At 41.9% G+C, this 18,839-nt stretch overlaps 1 protein-coding gene across 2 annotated transcripts in view; it reads left to right on the plus strand.

Moving 5' to 3' along the window:
- The window catches only part of LOC140742084 (guanine nucleotide-binding protein G(i) subunit alpha-2), a 338,259-nt gene extending 331,574 nt beyond the window's left edge, over nucleotides 1–6,685 (plus strand). For both annotated transcript variants that reach the window (XM_073072911.1, XM_073072912.1), the window contains exon 9: nucleotides 3,641–6,685. The gene's annotated coding sequence lies outside the window, so the exon portion shown is untranslated. The remainder of the gene's footprint in view (nucleotides 1–3,640) is intronic.
- The last annotated feature ends 12,154 nt before the right edge of the window (nucleotides 6,686–18,839 follow it).

Consider the following 18,839-nt stretch of genomic DNA (forward strand, 5'->3'; position numbering starts at 1 on the left):
AGCCACAAAACAGAAACGCAATAGAACCCATTTTAAAAAAAACACACATGGCACAGACCATCAAACACCCAATGTGTAAAAAAAGGAGCAAATTGTGCAGTTTTTTAAAAAGTACAAATAGCATACAGAACACGAATTGCAGAGTTCCAAAAGTGTGTCCACAGCCATGGAGTTAGTCCAGCACTGTAGCTAGTTGGTTTCAGAATCCTGTTCAGCCACTCTAATGCTTGGTCATGGCAATCAGGGAGCTGACGGAGCAGATTAATGTCCTTTGCTGTTATCGTACGGAATTAATGAGCATGTTGAAATTGGTCTGTGAAGATGGATGAGTTATTAATTGAACTTGACTACTCTGCTTCCCTGCACATTTGGCCTTGGCAACTACTTCCCGATAGTTCCTGCTGTATAGTCAATTTTCATGTTAACTTTTAAAAAAGAAATTAAAAGCAGAATATTGAAAATGGTAGAAATGTCTTGAGCAAAATGTTCTCTCCCTTTCATGGGAAAATAATTCCTATAACCTTTAAACTGTTAGTAAAATATTATATAAGACCAAAACACCATAGGACATAGGAGCAGAATTAGTCCATTCAGCCCATTGAGTCTGCTCTGCCATTCTATCATGGCTGATTTATATCCCTCTTAATCCCATTCTACTACCTCCTCATAACCTTTGACAACCTGACTAATCAAGAACCCATTAATCTCCACTTTATATATACTCAGTGACTTGGCCTCTACAGCCGTCCATGGCAATGGATTCCACAGATTCACTATCTTTGGGTAAAGAAATCCCTCTTCATCTCTGTTCTAAATGGACACCCTTCTATTTGGAGGCTCTTCCCTCTGGTCCTAGACTCACCCACTGTAGGAAACATCTTCCCACATCCACTCTATCTTGTACCAGAGGGACATCGGGGACTGCTGTGTACTTTGCTACACGGAAGCGTGGCTCACACCCGCCATTTCAAATGCAGCGCTGCAGCTCAATGGCTTTATCATTCTCCGCAAAGGCACGCAGGGAAGTGGCGTATGCTTTATGATTAACTCCTGATGGTGGTTCTCTCCCATTCCTGCTCATCCATCTTATCTGCTGAGGGAGTTTTCCTCCATCATCCTGGTAGCAGTGTACATTGAATGTTAGGCAACTCTGGAGAGTGGAGCAATGAGGAGGCATAAAACTGCGTACCCAGTGTGAAGAAGTCTCTGAGCTGCTGCCAGCATTGTATTACCTTTGGAGTCAACCCTTGACCACTGTTACACCATCATCATGAATGCTGACCATGCCATCCCACGCCCACACTTTAGAAAGTCTGGTCACCTGGCTGTACTTCTATTCCCAGTGTATAGACAGATTAAAGACCGCAGCAGTGGTGGTGAGGACAAGAAGGTATGGTCAAGGGAGGCAGAGGAGTTCTTTGAGACGTGGATTGGACAATACTCAACAATTCATCTTCGAGTCTAATTGAATATGCCACATTTGTCACCAACTTCATCATAACCTGTAAGGATAAGTTTGTGCCTTTGCGGGCATCCCCAAATCAAAAGCTGTGGGGGGAAGCATAGTCTGCTGAGGGGCAGATCTGTGGCATTTAAGATTGGTGATCCAGAACTACATAGTAAGTCCAGGTGTGACCTACAGAAGGCTGTCTTAAGAGGAAAGAAACAATTCTGATTGAGGTTAGAGACGGATTAGGATGCACATCAGCTCTGGCAGGGCTTTCAGGCATTACTTCCTACATAACGTAATGAATGGCAGTGATGCTTCACTGCCAGATGAGATCAATGCATTTTATGCATCCTGTGGAAGATACAATGAAACTACATCTATTCAAGTCTCTGTTTCATCCGGTTGCCCTGTGATCTCTTGTCTCGGAGGCTGACGTCAGAACATTTTTCAAGGTGACCCCTTGCAAGACATCGGGCCCAGATAGTGCTGTGAAATCTGTGCAGGAGTGTTCAAGGACATCTTCAGTCTCTCACTGTTGCAGTTGGAGATTCCCATCTCCTTCAAAAGGCGCCAGTGCCCTAGCAGAGGAGGGTGAGCTGCCTCAGTGACTATCGCACAGCGGCACTCACATCGACTGTGTTGAAATGCTTTGAGAGCTTAGTCATGGCTAGAACCAACTGCTGTCTAAGCAAGGATGTGGACCTGCTGCAATTTGCCTATTGCCACAATAGGTCTGTAGTGGTTGCAATCTCACTGGCTCTCCACTCTGCCTTGGATCACCTGGACAATAGTAATACTTGCATCAGCCTGCTGTTTATTAACTACACCTCAGTACCTCCCACTGCAACTGGACTTTTTCTTTGGGAAATCTCAGTCTCTTCTGATTGGCACTAACATTTCCTCGCTGACCTGGTGCACTTCAAGGATGTGTGCTTAGCCTACTGCTCTACTCTCTCTACAGTCATGACTGTGTGGCTAGGCACAGCTCAAACATCTATAAATTTACTGATGACACAACATTTCAGATGGTGAAGCTCTACAGATTCAGCACCCTCATCTAAAGAGATTTCTTCTCATCTCTGTTCTAAATGGATGTTGTTCTATTCTGAGGATGTGTCCTCTGGTACTGGACTCGCCCCACAATAGGAAACCTCCTCTCCATATCCACTCCAGCCAGGCCTTTCAATATTTGATAGGTTTAAACGAGATCTCACCACGTTCTTCTAAATTCTAGTGAGTACAGATCCAAAGCCATCAAATGCTCCTTTATAGATTTGGTTGAGGCTACTTTGATATTTGTTATGGTGGAAATTACAAACGTCACAGACTAAAATCTAATTTTACTCCCTGCAAAAACGGGCTTGAAATTAGAATCTCTGGATTTTTTTTTCCACTTCAGTGGTGAGTGTTCTTACTAGTGGTCTTGCATGAACAGTGGTTTGAAAATAAACGATTCCCTGTAATGAAAAGCTCACATTGCCTGCTGTTAACTAATTAACTACTTAAACCATGTAAAAGTAATCCTGTGATTTCAGGAGCAGTGACACACAGGCAATAACTTAGCAATCATACTAGTTTTACATTTACTAATCAAGAGTAACAACTTTTGGATGTACAACACTGGAAGATGTCTGTACTTGATACTATGTTATGTTTCCCATTATAACTTGCTTACGCTATAAATTGAAGTTCTAACTTACTGTCATTCAATCATATGAGTGTGTACTGCCAAATGAAACATTGTTCCTCTGGACCAAGGTGCACAACACAATACAGTACATATAACTCTCGCACGCACACAAATAATATTACCACAAATAAATTAACAAATAATAGGTTGGTGCATTTACAACTCAAGTCAAAAAGTATTCAGTGTAATGCTAACACGAGGAAATCTGCAGATGCTGTTTTCATTCATGATGACACCTCGGTGGAGGCAGGGGGTTCAATAGTCTCATGGCCTGGGGGAATAAGCTGTTAAACATCTTAGGCTTTTTCCTACTGGTCAATTCTTCAGAACACCACTTAGCAACATGTGGGGCCAGCCATAGAGTTTAAACCTGGGAGTTTCTACGACCGTTGATTTATTGGGCCGAAACGTTTGCACAGAATGAGCAGACAAATGTGGAATACTTTATGGGACTAGACTGCTTTTCAGCATTTTATATATTTTTTTGTTTTCTTTCACAGTTACTTGAACTGCTTGGTATGGAGGATCCCAGAGGAAGGACTGCATCAATTAAAATCAGCTTTCTGCTTTTAACAGCTTTTTACCAGAGACTTAAGACCATAAATGCATCACAAACTTCAGTCTTTCTATCCCCTGATAATGCAAAATTTGTACTATTTAATTAATTTTATTTTTACAAAAAAGCTTTGTTTTGAAGTTATCACCCATATGCTTGAGTAGAATTAGCAAAATGTTGTTAGTGCTGGCAAAACTCGCCATAATTCAGTTATGTGGGGCACGATAAGCCATATTTCTAGATGTGCATTTTAGTTGTTTAGAGCATGTGAGAAATTAAGTCTGATTCCTTTACAAGCATAAAACAGTGGCTTAACAAAATGAGATGGCCATTATGTCAAACCACTTGTGTCCTTGTTAACAAAAAAAGTTCTTTTATATGTGAGAAAGTTGGTTTGTTCAAGTAAGTTGCATGTAAATCATAGATGGCTCCTGATTCTCAATGTTTGCACAAACTAGCATTCTTTACGTAAGAATTTTAAGTGTTAAAGTGGTGGCTTGAAAATGGCTTTATTAGCTACAAAGCTGCAAATTCATTTAACATATATTTAAAATGTAAGTAACCTTCAATGTACTGATATGAATTTTGCTGCAGTAAGTTTTGTGCCTTGAATATAACTTTGTTTACAGGTGTAACTGAGTTCTGCTTAATTTTATTTTATTATTTCTTGCCCCATGAAAATTGTGATGGGAGTGATTTTATTTTAATTGGCTTGTCTAAATGAGGATGAACCGGTTAGCTGGTTGTTTATTCACTTTATACATGGAAAAATTGAGTCTCAAATTAAGTTACTGTTTGCACCATTAATTCCAATCAGGGCTTGTCTCTTGGTCTGGATTTTAAATTTCTTCTGTATTTTTTAATGGTGAACTCTTCTCTAAATCCCATTCCTCAAAAAAAAAAGTCTCCCTCCCCAAATCACCCAAATGTATGGTCAGTTCATTTCTAAGCCACCATCCTGTTTTCATACACATCCATTGATATGGGTGGTATTAGCGTCTTGATGAACTCCCTGGATCTTCAACCCCAATTCAGGCATGTATGGAATGGACTTTTCTGTTCCCTTGACCAAACCTGTCTTTTCCCCACCTTGAGTGTTAGGATTGGTGGATTCAGTATCATATTGCAGCCTCTCTGAATGAATAGTGTAACCAATTGAAGATAGTTAGGTGTTGAGGCCACATAACACTATGGATGTCAATGAAGAGCCCTGCATTTCTGCTTTCTGGCCAGCACTCAACTGTCTTAAGAACCTTTGACATCTAATTGCTAAAGTCATCCCATTATCTCTCTCAGGAAGGTCAAGATACACACATAAATATGATCCACAAGCCTTTATCACAAGTAGATCAATAACTGTTAGCAGCATCATTGCTGATTTTTCATTCACGTTGATAATACAGATTTATGTTATTTGCTGTAACTTGTGTAACTCAAAGGGTGCACTCATATTTTCAACAGAACTTGCTCACAGAATTCAACTTCCATTCATTAAACTTTCTTGTCCAGTTGAGCACTTTTATATTGCTTGCAGCAGCCTAGTTCGAGAGAGCCAGTGTCAGCTGATGTAATTGTCAATATTCTGAAATAATAAGCAATTAGGGTTAAACTGCATAAACTCTGGTGATGCTCAGTGCCTGAAACATTGAAGCTCCCCAATAGCCTTTTACTTGACCGTTTGTCTTACCAGTTTTCAGCTTGTGTTCTCTTTGCTCATTTTTTTAAATAATTCTGCAGATAGATAAATGTTTTAATGGTCTTCTGTATGCTTCGATGCTTCGTAGCAGTTAACTTCCATTCCATTTCTTACCCAGTGCAAATGTGTCTATCAAGCTGTAAGTGCTAATACTGGAATGTATCTCTAAAGTTATAAGTACCTATACTGGGCTTTGTAACATTTCAGCGTGGTTTCTCAGGCAAGTCCTCCTCTGCAGACTTCTGACTATTTATTCCTTATTAGTTACAAACGAACGTTAAATGTTTCACTTTTGTGAGTTTAGAAGAGGGGTTTGTTTTGATTTCACTTGGATGTAATTAAGGTTTTAAGATTTTAAGATTGCATTTTATTGTGTCTTGTGTAACTAATAAAATTAAGTTTAATGTACATTCACCCGTTTAAGCACAATATTGGGACTGGTTGATGGTTTTAAGAATCCCAGATGATAAGCCTAACGTGGCAGCACTTTTAACATTCCAGATACTAACTAAATCTTTCTATTGTTTAAAAATTGAAAATTTCAGTTTACTTCTGAGTGTATACCACCATTACAGTCTAATTGGTGAAATAATTTCCTGTCATAGTAATTAGATGGTGCAGTTTGAGCAGCTAATAAAAGGAGTCTGATTGAATCCTGGTATCAGTATCTTGATTGGATGGAGGAAATGCAACACTGGTGTCTGGGATGTTAGCTGGTTTTCGATAATATAATTTTAATAAGTGATGCAGTTTTAAATATGAAAGAATTGATTTTTATTCCAACATGTAATTCTTGACTGTGCAAAAAGATCTTTTAAAGCTGTCTGTGGCCTTCATTTCACTTGTGCATTTTTTAAAATGAAGTAATTCTTAGCTTGCATTATAAAGTAGATCCAGTAGGAATTGTTCAGTAATAGAATTATAATAGAACCTTTGTATTCTGAGACTTGAGCTTAAGTTCATGAAGGAAAGTTAAAACATTTCATGTTTTTTTTTATTGGCCAAGCTATTTGTGATCTCGGGTTGTGTTTATGGCATGCAACCAGGTTTCCTAATGGTAAAGTTAAACTTGGGCACAGGGCAGGCTGGGTTTGGGCAGGGTGGGCCAGTGGTTGCAATTTGACAATATTTGACTATTTTTTGTCATCATTTAATGTTACTTACAAACACACGCCCACACTTAAATGTTTAGTTTGTAAAGAGGCCAAATGTATTGCAACCACGTACGTTTCTTACAGAATGTTGCCTGGTGTAAAAATAAAGACCAAATTAATAAAGTACTTTTTAGAAGGATTTGGGTGACTATCTTGTTTACTGTTGTAATTCCACTGCACCATTTCCAGTTTTAAGGACAATCTTCATCCCCTCCCATGCAATGTACTCTTAGAATCTGGCAGTAGATGCTATATGAATCTGCTGAGATCATTCTGACAGTATCAGCTCAGTATCAGGAAATACTGTCAACATACTCCCTTGGAATTAGAAAGTTGCTTCTTTAGGTCACATGTTCGAGACTAGCACTTCAGAGCAGTGCTGAGGAAGAGCTTCACTGTGTGCACTTGCCTCTAAGATGGTTTGAAAAAAAGCTTTTTGTCCTTGAGTATGCCAAAAAGATTTTGTGGTGGAAGAAATCCAGGAGCTCTCATCAATATGTATCTTTCTAAATAATATTACCTGTATTGGAGCTTGTTTTGCTCCTACAAGCTGCCTACTGTCATGACAAAAGTGGCAGTGCTTAACATGCTTCATTGACTATAAATATTTTCTATGAACTTGGACCTCTAAAACTTGTCCTCTGTTGACAAATGTGCTTCTTGATTTTCCTTTGTCCCATATTGCTTGATCAACAGAAGTGTCTTAGTCTTGAAGCTTTCATTCAGCCCAGCAGCCTTAGCATTTCCTGATGATCAATGGCTGTGTGCCTTAATCCTTTCTTCATCAATATGAGCCCAGCAGCACATTGCTGACGGAAAAGGTTTATCATACTCCTCCATTGATACTGCCTGGCTTGCTGAGTTCATCAAGCATTTTGGAAGAAAGTTGTTTATCATTTTAAAGGACTTGTTTAGGTCTATCTCCATATTTACAAATTAGCACAATGCAAGACACTTTTATTAAACATTTAAAGTTCAAAGTAAATTTATTATTAAAGTACATATATGTCACCACATACAACCCTGAGATTCATTTTCTTGCAGGAATTCACAGTAAAATAAAGAAATACAATAGAATTAATGAAAAGCTACACACAAAGACTGAACAACCAATGCACAAAAGACAACCTGTGCAAATACAAAATGAAAAATAATAATAAATAAATAATATTGAGAAAATGAGTTCTCAAAAGTGAATCTGTAGGTTGCAGAATCAAAGATGAATGAAGTTGTACACACTGGTTCAGGAGCTTGATGGTTGAAGGGTAATAATTGTTCCAACACCCAGTGGTGTGGGACCTATGGCTCTTGTACCTCCTCCCCAATAGCAGCATTGAGAAGAGAGCATGACATGGATGGTGAGGGTTCATGGTGATGGATGGGCTCAATGGACTAGGCTGTATCCACTATTTGAGAGCTTTTCTATTTGTGACTATTAATGTTTAAATGAAGCAAGAACCTTTGTGTATTCAATTGATCACAGAATTGCTCATTTTATTGTTCAACTACATTAGTACACCAACCTCTGGTGTTCTATGAGAACCTCTTAAATTGGCTGCTTCCTGTGACTGTAGCTCTGTTGTGACTCTCATTATAATATGAGCTTCTTTAGGAATCTGCTTTATTGTCACTGACGTACAGTATGTTGTGAAATGTCTTGTTTTGTGGCAGCAGTACAGTGCAAAGACATAAATAACCAGAAGTTACAGAAGTAAAAGAGGAAAAGCAAGGTTGTGTTGATTGTCCATGGGCCACTCAGAAACCTGGTGGTGAAGAGGAAGAAAGGAAGTCTTCAGGCTCCTATGTCACCTTCCTGATAGTTGAAACAAGAAAGAGGGTATATCCTGGATGGTGAAGATCCTTAATGACAGATGCCACCTTTTTGAGGCACTGCTTCTTGAATGGGGGGATGCAAGTTGTAACCTCAGCCACCTCTTCTGATACGGTGCATCAGAGCATCCACACCAGTGATGCAACCACTGCAAATATTCTCCACTGTACTGTACATCTATAGAAATTTGCTAGAATCATTAGTGAGAGACGAAACTCCTAATGAAATTGAGATACCGGTGCGCTTTCTTCGATGTGTTGACTCAAGATAGATCCGCTTTGATATTGATGCCCTGGAACTTGAAGCTGCTCAGCATTTCCACCACTGTCTCCTCAGTGAGGACACTAGACACTAGAACACTACAGCATAATTCAGGCCCTTCGGTCCTCGATGTTGTGCTGACCCATATATTCTTTTTTAAAAAGTACTAAACCCCACACTACCCCATAACCCTCTATTTTTCTTTCATCCATGTGCCTGTCCAAGAGGCTCTTAAATACCCCTAACGTTTTAGCCTCCACCACCATCCCTGGCAAGTCATTCCAGGCACCCACAACCCTCTGTGTAAAAAAAAAATTAAAAAAAAACTTACCCCTGATGTCTCCCCTAAACTTCCCTCCCTTAACTTTGTACATATGTCCTCTGGTGTTTGCTATTCGTGTCTTGGGAAACAGGTACTGGCTATCCACCCTATCTATGCCTCTCGTAATCTTGTAGACCTCTATCAAGTCCCCTCTCATCCTTCTACGCTCCAAAGAGAAAAGTCCCAGCTCTGTTAACCTTGCCTCATAAGACTTGTTTTCCAATCCAGGCAACATCCTGGTAAGTCTCCTCTGCACTCCCTCCATAGCTTCCACATCCTTCCTATAATGACATGACCAGAACAGAACACAATACTCTTAAGTGCAGTCTCACCAGAGATTTGTAGAGTTGTAACATGACCTCTCTACTCTTGAACTCAATCCCCCCTGTTAATGAAGCCTAGCATCCCATAGGCCTTCTTAACTACCCTATCAACCTGCGCAGCGACCTTGAGGGATGTATGGATTTGAACTCCCTTTGTTCATCCACACTCTTAAGTAACCGACCATTAACCCTGTACTCAGCTTTCTGGTTTGTCTTTCTTCACCTTACACTTACCGGATTGAACTCCATCTGCCATTTTTCTGCCCAACTCTACATCCTATCTATATCCTTTTGTAACCTTCGACAACCTGCAGCTCCATCCACAACTCCTCCAATCCTCATGTCATCCGCAAACTTACTCACCCATCCTGCCTGTACATCCAGACATTTATAAAAATCACAAAGAGCAGAGGTCCCAGGACAGATCTTTGTGGCACTCCACTAGACACCAACCTCCAGGCAGAATACTTTCCTTCCACAACTACCCTCGGCTTTCTTCCTGTAAGCCAAGGTTCTACTGATCCCATGCCTCATGACTTTCTGGATGAGTCTCTCGTGGGGGACCTTGTCAAATGCCTTGCTAAAATCCATGTAGACCACATCTACTGCCCTACCGTCATCAATTTCTTTTGTTACCTCTTCAAAAAAAACCTCAATTAGACTCGTGAGGCACGATTGACTATCCTTGAGTAGACTACTTCTTCAAATGCTCGTAGATCCTATCCTTAAGAATCCTTTCCAATAGTTTGCAGACCACCGACGTAAGACTCACCTGTCCCAGGATTCGCCCTATTACCTTTTTTAAACAAGGGAACTACATTTGCCATTCTCCAATCCTCTGGCACCTCCCCTGCAGTCAGAGGATTCAACGATCATAGCTACTGCTCCAGCGATCTCTTCTCTCACTTCCCACAGCAACCTGGGGTTTATCATGTCCGGCCCTGGGGACTTATCAATCTTGATATTTTTAAGAAAATCCAACATTTTTCCCTTAATCTCCACATTGTCCAGCACATGGGGCTGTTCTATTTCGACCTCACCCTGTTCAAGGTCCTTTTCACTTGTGAATACTGGAGCAAAGTATTCATTTAGGACCTCCCCAACCTCCTCCGCCTCAAGGCACATGTGGCGTTCTTTATCCTTTAGTGGCCTCACATTCATTCTTGTCATCCTTCTGTTCTTCACATATGCATAGAACACCTTAGGGTTCTCCTTAATCCTACATGCCAAGGCCTTCTCATGCCCCCTTCGAGCTCTCCTAAGTCCTTTCTTTAGCTCCTTCCTGGCTACCCCATATTTCTCATGAGCCCTTCCTGCTTCTTATATCTAGCATATGCTTCCTTCTTCCTCTTGACGAGTTGCCTTACGTGTTTCTTCAACCACCGTTCCCTTTTCCTACCATTTTTTCCTTGTCTCAGTGGGACAAACCTATCCTGAACCCAGCACAAGTGGTCCCTAAACTTCCTCCAAATTACTTCTGTGCTTTCACCCTTGAACATCTGTTTCCAATTTACTCACGCTAGTTCCTGCCTCATCCCTTCATAGTTAGCCTTTCCCCAGTTAAGCACTTTACCATTTCGTCTGATTTTATCCCTTTCCATAGCTATGCTGAAGCTAAGGGAGTTGTGGTCACTCTCACCAAAATGCTCCCCCACCAAGAGGTCTGTCACCTGACCAGGTTCATTACCCAGAACTAGATCCAGTATAGCCTCTCCTCTCGTCGGCCGGTCCACATACTGTGTCAGGAATCCTTCTTGAACACACCTGACAAATTCAGCCCCATCTATCCCCCTTGCAATTAGGAGGTGCCAGTCAATATGAGGGAAGTTGAAATCATCCATAACTACAACCCTGTATTTCCTGCACCATTCTAAAATCTGCCTGCTTATCTGCTCCTCAGTGTCCCGAGGGCTATTTGGGGGCCTATAGACTATTCCCAGCACAGTGATTGATCCCTTGCTATTTCTGACTTCCACCCAGACCGACTCAGTGGACACTCCCTCTGCAGCGTCCTCTCTTTCTATAGCCGTGATACTATCCCTGACCAGTAATGCTACTCCCCCCCCCCCCTTTTCTACCTCCCATCCTATTCCTTTTAAAACACCTAAATCCCAGTACCTGCATCAGCCAATCCTGCCCTTCCTCCAACCAAGTTTCAGTAACGGCCACAACATCGTAGTTCCACGTACTGATTCATGCTCTAAAGTTCATCCCCTTTATTCCTAATACTCCTAGCGTTGAAATAGACACATTTCAACCCCTCTAACTGGCTACATTTATGTTTTGTCCACTGCCTGTCCTTCCTCAGCAACTCAGAACACATAGCATCATGCCCTTGTCCTTCTACCCTAATCTCTGCACTCACATTCTGATTCCCACTCCCCCCCCCCCCCCCGCCAAACTAGTTTAAACCCTCCCCAATGGCTCTAACAAACCTGCCGCCAGGATATTGGTCCCTTTCCAGTTCAGGTGCAGCCCGTCCTTTTTGTACAGGTCAGACCTTCCCCAGAAGAGATCCCAATGATCCAGAAATCTGAACCCCTGCCCCCTGCACCAACTCCTCAGCCACACATTCATCTGCCATAACTTCCTGTTCCTACCCTCTCTGTCTCGTGGCACAGGCAGCAATCCCGAGATTACCACCCTTGACGTCCTGATTTTTAACTTCTTTCCCAACTCCCTGTATTTCTTCTTCAGGACCTCATCCCCACTCCTGTCTATGTCATCGGTCCCTACATGGACCATGACATCTGGCTGCTCACCTTCTCTCCTGAGAATACCGAGAACTCGAACCGAGATATTGTGGACCCTGGCACCAGGGAGGCAACAGACCATCTGGGATTCTTGATCTCTCTCACAGAACCTCATCTGTCTCCCTAACTATCGAATCCCCTGGTGTGAGTTTTCCTGACTTCTTCCAGAAGTCAGTTATTGGTCTTACTGACAATGAGTGTGAAGCAGTTATTGAGACACCACTTAATCAGATAATTTATCTTATCCTGTACTCCTCCACATCACCATCTGACATTCTGCCAACGTCAGTGGTGTCATCAGCATCATGCTGTCAGTGTAACAAGCTTTAAACACTAATTCTGCCTGTTGAGATGGACATCAGATAGTGCCAGTGGTTCTCTTAAGAATGTCTAATGAAAAGGTTTCATATGCTAACTTCTGTACCTTACCCAACATTGTTGAAACAGATTAACTGGTGGCTTCACAGTACATTAGTAGGAATGTGTGAAAGGCAGCTGCTGGAATTTTTGAAACCAGGTGAGTTACTGTAAAGTGTTTAATCCCTTAAGATGGTAACCACTGAGAAACACTCAGAATGAGATTTTCACCAATGGTTCTAAGAATGACTTTGAGTCTGGCTATGGTGGATAAATCCTGACCCCCCAGCTATCCTATTACTGGCTTGTTTACCTTCGGTCTCCATTGAAAATACAATGAGTAAACTGATTTTGTTTGATGGTGTCCCTGAAATGGCAGGCCCTTTTAAATCTCCAGTTGTCTTTCTATTGACGACATTTGAGTTCCAAAGCCCTGTTTTACAGAAACCATCAGTTCTCTGTTTAGCAAATTAGTATCACTGGACTGCAATACCTAAATAGTAATGAAATACTGGCAATACTCAACCAGTCAGGCAGGCTCTGTGAGAACAGAAACAGTTAACATTTCTGGACAAAAACCCATCAGACATTGTTTCTCACCCACAAATGCAGCCTGGCCTGAATATTTGTAACTTTTGTTTATATTTAGATTTCCAGTATTTGCATCATTTTTAGTCATTCATTTGAATATCAGATTGCCATTCCACTGGTGCAGAGAAGCCAATTGAGTTCTTTATCAGTTTCATTAATTTTGCCTCCAACTTCCACCCAGCCCATAAATTCACTTGGCCCATTTCTGACACCTCTATCTCCTTTCTCCATTTCTAGAAACAAACTGTCAACCGACACATTTTATAAACCTACCATTTTCCACAGTTGTCTTGACTATACCTCTCCACATCCTGTCTCCTGTAAAAATGTTATTCCTTCTTCTCAGTTCCCTAATTTCTGCCACATCTGTTCCATGGATGTGGCCTTCCTTTTCAGGACATCAGAGATCTCCTCCTCCTCCAAAGAACAAGATTTCCCTTCCTCCACCGTTGATGCTGCCCTCATCCACATCTCTGTGGAATTCTTTGAGGAGATTATAAAGGAAATGCAGTGGATGTTGTATATTTGGAATTTCAGGAGCCCTTTGACAAGGTGCCACACGTGAGGCTGCTTACCACGTTAAGGAAAGTTACTGACGTGGTTAGAGCTTTGGCTAATTGGTAGGAGGCAGCGAGTGAGAATAAAAGGGTCTTTTTCTGGTTGGCTGCCAGTGACTAGTGGTTTCTACAGGGTTGGTGTTTGGACCACTTCTTTTTATGCTGTATATATATGATTTAGATGTTGGAATAGATGGTTTTGTTGCCAAGTTTGCAGATGATTCAAAGATTGGTGGAGGGACAGGTAGTGTTGAGGAAACCGGCAGTATGCAGAAGGACTTGGACAGATTAGGAGAATGGGCAAGAAAGTGGTAAATGAAATACACTGTTGGAAAATGCGTGGTCATGCACTTTTGTAGTAGAAATCAATGTGCAGACTATTTTCTAAATGGGAGAAAATCTAAAAATCTGAGATACAGAGCACCCTGAAGGTTAACTTGAAGGTTGAGTCGGTGGTGAGGAAGGCAAATGCCATGTTAGCATTCATTTCAAGAGATCTAGAATACAAGAGAAAGATTGTGATGCTGAGGCTTTATAAGGCACTGGTGAGGCCTTATTTTGAATATTGTGAAGAGTTTTGGGCCCCTCATCTTAGAAAAGATGTGCTGCTATTGGAGAGGGTCTAGAGGAGATTCACAAGGATGATTCCAAGAATGAATAGGTTATTATATGAAGAATGTTTGATAGCTCGGGGTCTGTACTTGCTGGAATTTAGAAGAATGGGGGGGGAGGTTCTCATTGAAACCTTTTGAATATTGAAAGGCCTAGACAGAGTAGATGTGGAAAGGATGTTTTCTGTGGTGGGGGAGTCTAGGACAAGAGAGCACAGCCTCAGTATTGAGGGGAATCCATTTAAAACAGAGATGGGGAGACATTTCTTTAGCCAGAGGGTGGTGAATTTGTAGAATTTGGTACCATGGGCAGCTGTGGAGGCCAGGTCATTAGGTGTATTTAAGGCAAAGAAATGATAGGTTCTTGACGTGGCATCAAAGGTTATGGGGAGAAGGCTGGGGAGTATGGCTGAGGAGGATTAAAAAGGATCAGTATTAATTGAATGGTGGAGCAGGCTCAATGTGCCAAATGTCCTAATTTTGCTCATGTGTCTTATGGTCTTATTTCCCAGACATGATTGCATGCTCACCCCATCTTTCTACTGCCCTAACAGTGCTAGAGTTCTTGCCCTTGCCTACCACCTCATGAGCCTCCACATCCAACACATCATTCTCAACTTCTGCCACCTCCAAAGGGATCCACCAAACATGTCTTTACCTCCCCTCCTCTCTCCATTTTCCATAGGGATTGCTGCTTCCATGAGTTCTTTGTCCATTGTCCCTCCCCATTATGTTCAAGTTTCAAATTCCGGTTGAAGTGTCATTCAACCATACATGAAAACTCGTGGATACATCCAAACAAAACAGTGTTACTGTATTCTGGGGCTAAGGTGCCAATTAACACAAGCAGCACAAGGCACATATAAGACAGCATGCATGAGCTATCCGTAAAATACAGTCACACCAGAAAAATAGTCCAAGACACAGGATGCATGAGTGTCCCAGGAGTCTGCAGTCCAAGAGTACGGCTTGTCTTCTGCCAAGCAAACACTAGGGGGCAGTACTGACTCCAGCTTGAATGCCACACCACACCAGCTCCGATGGAGTACACCAAATCTGATGCCACTCTCCTGGGCAGCTGTAAACTGTGACATGAGCACTAGTCCTTGACCGAGGCCTTCCAGCTCCCCCACCGTACAGCACTACATCAGTGAATCAGGCTTGCAGCATTCCACATTAACAACCTCCAACAGGGTGTTGTGATCACATGAAAAGCTGCTGAGATGATCTCTTGCCTCTTCGATGCAGACAGCAGCACAATCTGCACCACCTGTAGCTCTTTGATTCTCTACCAACGAGCAACTCACTGATGGGGTAGACTTACAGTACTTTAAGATCTTAATGTTCAGCAGATCTTGTGATTGTAAAAAAAATACATTTAGTAAAGGCACTTACATCTTTGGTTGACCCCATAGAAGCTGCTGCAATCAAATGCGTCGGGAAGGAAATTTTACTAATTTCTATCCCAGCACATATCCCTGCAAGCTGTTAAAATGCTACACCTGATCTTATACTGCTTCCATCACCTCCATTCAGGGCCCCAAACAGTCCTTTCAGGTGAGACAATGTTTCACCTGTGGACCTGCTGGGTTGTCTATTGTATCCAATTTACACGATGCGGCCTTCTCTACGTTGGTGAGACACGTCATAAATTGTGGAATAGCTTCATCGAACACCTCCGTTCCATCTGTCAAAAGTTGAATTTCCTGGTGGACAAACATTTTAATTTCAATTCCCATTCCCATCGATGATCTCCTCTTGTATCAAGATGAGCCACTCTCAGGGTGGGGATCAACGCGTTTCTTCTGTCTGGGCAGCCTCGAACCTGACAACATGAATATCAATTTCTCCTTCCGATTTTTAAAAATGAATTTTGCTCCCCCTTCCCGCTTTTATTCTCAATTCCGGCCTCTTGCCTCTTCTCGGCTGCCCTTCACCTCTCCCTGCCCCCCCCCCCACCCTTTCTCCTTTGGTCCACTTTCCAATCTTATTAGGTTCTTTCCTCTCCAGCCATTTTCTTTTCCTACTCACCTTCTGGCTATCTTCCTTCCCCATTCCTCTGCTTCTTATTCTGTCTTCTTTCTTTCCCCTCCCTTTTGCAGTCCCCTCAGCCTGAAATATCGATGACTTATCCATCCCCATAGATGCTGCCTGGTCTGCTGAGTTCCTCCAGCATTTCGTTTGTGTTGCTTTGAATTTTTTCTGTTTCTATTACTGCAACTTCTGAAACTTGAAATGAATTGGAGCTCAGTTTGCTTAAAAGAAGTACTGATTTTGTTTTAAAAGTAAATCAATTTATTTGTGCAAGAAGTCAAACCTACATGCTTCGCTCAGGATTTGTAATTTTAGAGCTGTGAGTTAATTTGCTGGAAGTAATTCAGTGAACAGTACCTTCCCCCTGAGATCTGTGATCACATAATGGCTGCACCCATTCTGTTGAAATGAGGGCTCCTCCCTGTCTCCCTCAGAGAGCATTTTTCCCATGACCCCTTGTTCCTGTGCATTTTTTTCTGAACTCCCTTGACCATCCTGCCTTTTACAGTCCATCAATCTTATTATTAGTGAATTTTATATTGCAACAGTAGTCACATTTTTACACTGGTTATGAAGAAAAATGCAATGCAGTTTCTTTCTTCCCCCAGGATTTCTCGATTCTTGATATTGTGCAAATAGTAATGTTGCTCATCCCCTCCATTGTCAAATGGTGCGGGGGTGTAATTTTACTGAAATGCCTCATTTATTAGGGCTTTTCATTTTAGCTTGTGGATGTTTTAAAGATAAAAGCTGAAATTATTTTATTATTAGGTCCTTCAAGCCACACTGTCCATAACTCCCAGTTTAATCCTCTTCTAAATCAGGAAGCTACTAACAGGTATGTCTTTGGGATATAGGAAGAAACCGGAGCACCCAGAGGAAACCCACGCATTCCATGGGGTGAATATACAGCGTGACTCCTTACAACGGACAGCGAACTGTAATAGTGCCGCGCTAACCACTTGCTGCCATGGAAACCATTGCAGAGCAGCACATGGTATAGTTTGCAGAGTTCACACACTTAATGCAAAAGAGAACTGACATAAAGGGTGTTAGCTGATAATTGAATGTGTTGTGTCTGCTTGAATTTCAAACCTGAAATAATGTAAAATTATATAAAAGTTGAAGGAGAAAGGACCAGGGATTGTCTCAATCACATCCTCCTGGCGATAGTACAACCAGAATGACACACAGTGTTCCAAGTGTAATCTTCCAGCATCTACATTATATCCAAATTCTTAGACAAAATTTGCTATGGAAGGTCTTCCCATATAATCTGTTTCTTTTAGTCAGAGTCGGTTATACAGCACAGAAATAGGCCCTTCAGCCTGACGACTGTGACACCCAAGGGTGTCTTCCTGGCTTAGTGTCATTCACCTACATCCGGCCCATATCCCTCTAAATCTTTCCTATCCATGTGTCTTTAGGAACATTCTAATTGTACGCACTTCACTGGCCATCTCATTTCATATACCTAACATCACCGATAAAACTTGCCTCTCGCTTCCATTTCATCTTAACCCTATGCTCTTAATTTTTAGACTGCCATATCCTGGGGGGGGGGGGGAGTGGGTGTCAACCTTATCTACACCCCTCAATTTCATGTAACTATTTTATGTTTCATCGGCTGCGTAAGTTTAGGGAAGACATGGGAGACTGAAGTGTAAGCACCTCGAATCCCCTGTTGGTGTGAATGCTCCTGTTACAAATGAGTACCACAAAATTGCCTCCCAGGTGCCAGGGTATGGGATGTCACGGATCAGGTGCAGAGTATTCTGAAGGGAGAGGGTGAACAGCCAGAAGTCTTGGTACACGTTGGTACCAATGACATTGGTAGAAAAAGGGAGGAGGTCCTGAAGAGAGAATTCAGGGAGTTGGGTAGGAAGCTGAAGAGCAGGACCTCCAGGGTAGTAATCTCAGGATTGCTGCCTGTGCCACGTGCTAACGAGCACAAGAATAGCATGATCTGGCATATTAATGCGTGGCTGAGAGACTGGTGTAGGGGGCAGGGCTTCAGATTCCCGGATCATTAAGGCCTCTTCTGGGGGAGAAACGACCGGTACAAAAAGGACAGGTTACACCTGAACCCAAAGGGGTCCAATATCCTAGCATGCAGATTTAATAGAGCTGTTCAGGAAGGTTTAAACTAATTTGGCAGAAAATGGAGTGATAGAGCTGAGGAAGGGGAAAACAGAAATAAATCAAAGATAGCATGTAATGGAGATGATAGAAAGGTCAGGCAGGAGATAAGGGATAATCACAGCCAGTGGGATGAGTTACATGGCAATAGAGGTGTGGTGCAGTTAAAACATGAAGCAAGAAATACTGGACTGGAAGTGTTATATTTGAATGCACGCAGCATAAGGAATAAAATGGACGATCTTGAAATTCGGCTACAGATTGGAAAGTATGACGTTGTGGCCATCTCTGAAACTTGGCTAAAGGATGGCTGCCATTGGGAGGTGAATGTCCAAGGATATACAGTGTATCAGAAAGATAGATTAGTAGGCAGAGGGGGTGGTGTGGTCCTGTGTATAAGAAATAATATTAAATCATTAGAAAGGGATGATATAGAATCAGAAGATGTAGAGTCTCTATGGGTTGAGTTAAGAAATGGCAAGAGTAAAAGGACCCTAATAGCAATTGTATACAG

This window comes from Hemitrygon akajei, chromosome 19, assembly GCF_048418815.1.
Source record: "Hemitrygon akajei chromosome 19, sHemAka1.3, whole genome shotgun sequence".
Classification (NCBI taxonomy): Eukaryota; Metazoa; Chordata; class Chondrichthyes; order Myliobatiformes; family Dasyatidae; genus Hemitrygon; species Hemitrygon akajei.